We start from the raw sequence: 2,996 nt of genomic DNA on the forward strand, positions 1-2,996 counted from the left end.
TATAGATAGTAAATGCATGGAAAACCATGATGAGATTACAACCCTAACCTTGTGAGGTTAGAACAGAGTTACAAATTCAACTCAATTCAACAAACATGTGTTAAGCACCTACTATGAATGAGGCCCTAGGTACTTGTTATACAAAGACAAAAAGGAACCACTCCCTACCATGAAAGAACATACATTCTAAGTGCACTTGAGGAGATACCTCAAATACACAGTAAGTGAATACAAAGCATATAGAAATTAAATGTGTGTGTGTATGTATTTGTGTGTGTGTGTGTGTGTGTGTAGGAGGCCAGAAAGGTTTAGTGTAGGAAGTGATGCCTGAATTGTGCTTTCAAAGAAGCTATTAAATGTACAGGGTGATTGTCTAGCCATACCAGATCTCAAACTGTATTATAAAGTGGTAATTATCAAAATAATCCGGCATTGGCTAAGAAATAGAGTGGTAGATCAGTGAAATAAATTAGGTACACATTATACTATAGTAAATGACCATGATAATCTCATATATGATAAACCCAAACACCCAAGCTTTTGAAACAAAAATTTACTATTTGACAAAAACTGCTGGGAAAACTGGAAAAAAAAAGTATGACAGAAACTAGGTATAGATCAACATCTCACACTGTATACCAAGATAAGATCAAAACAATATATGATTTACACATAAAGGGTGTTACCATAAGTAAATTAGGAGAGGATGGAACAGTTTATTTGTCAGATCTATAGATAAGGGAAGAATTTAGGGCTAAAGAAAATATAGAGATCATTACAAGATGTAAAATAGATATTTTGATTATATAAAATTAAAATGTTTTTACACAAACAAAATAAACCAAAATTAAAAAGAAACCTGTATGTATGTATGTATGTATATATGTGTTTAATTAAAGTTACTTTCCTTAGAAAAGCAGATCAAAGAATCTGTACTAGCAGCCCTTCTATGTGCTCTTGTTGTTGGTCTTGTCAATCTTTCACTTCCAGAGCAGCTGGTAGCAACATTGTTTTTATACCTATCAGTTGGAGAACAGCTAAACAAGCTGTGGTATATGATTATTATGGAATACTACCATGCTACAAGAAATGACAAGCAGGATGATTTAAGGAAAAAAGACCCAGAAAACCCAGGAGACTGTTGTATACAGTAACAGCAATATTGTACAATGATCATCTGTGAATGACTTAGCTATTCTCAGCAATACAATGTTCTAAGACAATCTCAAAGGACTAATGATGAGGCATACTATCTGCCTCCAGAGAAAGAACTGATATTGTTTTAATATAGATTGAAGCATACCATTTTTCGTTTTCTTTGTTTTATTCTTTTTTTATTTGAGTCTTCTTATACAAAACAACTAATATGGAAATATTTTACATGATTGCATATTATAACCTATATCTGATTGCTTACTGTTTCAAGGAGAGGGGAGGAGAAAGAGGGAGGGAAGGATAGATTTTGAAACTCAAAACTTTAATAAAAAACAAATATTAAAAAGTTGTTTTAACATGTAATTGTGAAAATAAAATATATTAAATTTCATGTATATATGGTGAACATAAGGAGGGACTAATTATATTACAGACATGAGGGAGAACTTTGCAAAATCAAGGAAGTAGGAGATGGAAATTCATGGACAATAAATAACTAGAAGTCAGTTTGACTTGAACAGAAAATGAATGAAGGGGAATGATATCTGGAAAGGTAATCTGGAAGTAAAAGGTGGTAATATTTAAATTCTTGGCCAAAGAATTTGAATTTTATCCAAACTTTTTGAAGAACTTGATTCTTTATTTCCAATGCCAGATGTGTCTCTTCACTTGTACATCTACACTAACATCCAAAATTCTAAATCAGCAGTTTTAAACTCAAATAGAAGCAACAGATCCTAGCTCATATATTGACTTAGAAAACCACAAATTAACATCATCTGTGTTGTATTGCATTTTAATTTATTTTGTCAAACATTTCCTAATTATATTTTAACCTCATTGGGTCTGTACTTGGAAGTTTGATACTTCTTCAAATATCCCTAACAGAAATTACCTCCTATTTCTCTGAATCACTTCTTCCAACTTCTTTATTTCTATTGAAAGAACCATTGTCTTCCTAGCCACCCAAATTTAAAACCTGAGACCTAGTTCTGACTCTTCCTCATTCCTGAAGGTTTTTACCAAATCCTGCACATTTTTCACTGGGTCCTCTATTCATTTGCAAAACCACTCTAAAAACACTCACAAAAAACCCAGAGATTTAAAAGGGACCTCAGCAACCATCTAGCACAGAGGTTCTTAACCTGGGGTCCAGGAACTTATGAGATAAATAGCTAGTTAGATAGCTAGCTCGATATAAATAGATAACTCACCTTTAAAATAATTGGTTTAGTTTATATTTCTTTATATTTTATTCTATTCATTTAAAAACATTATCCTGAGAAAGGGTCCAAAGGCTTTGCCAGACTGCCAAAGGGGGCCATGACATACAAAAAGTTTCAGAACCCTAGATCTAGTCCAACCTATACATCAAAGAAATCTTTCTATCTACTAAGAGGTTATCTGTATTCTGCTTGGATGAGGATGAGGCACTCATCCCACTGAAAGGTGGCACATTCCAGTTTTGCACTCTCACTAGGACTACTGAAGCTAGGGCAGCTAGGAGGCACCACAGTGCCTGGATTCAGGAAGACTCATTTTCCTGAGTTCAAACCTGCCCTCAGATACTTACTAGCTGTGTGACCATGGGCAAGTCACTTAACCCTGTTTGCCCTAGTTTCCTCATCTGTAAAATGATCTGGAGAAGGAAATGGCAAACCACTCTGATATCTTATAAGTTAAAAAAATAAACTGCTTATCCTAGGCTCCAAAGACTTCCACAGTGTAAGTCTAACTTATATGTAGAGGCAGCTAGGTGATGTAGTGGACAGAGCTCTGGGCTCAGAGTCAGGAAGACCTGAGTTCAAATCTCATATCAGGTACTTACTAGCTGTATGACC

This window comes from Trichosurus vulpecula, chromosome 6, assembly GCF_011100635.1.
Source record: "Trichosurus vulpecula isolate mTriVul1 chromosome 6, mTriVul1.pri, whole genome shotgun sequence".
NCBI lineage: Eukaryota > Metazoa > Chordata > Mammalia > Diprotodontia > Phalangeridae > Trichosurus > Trichosurus vulpecula.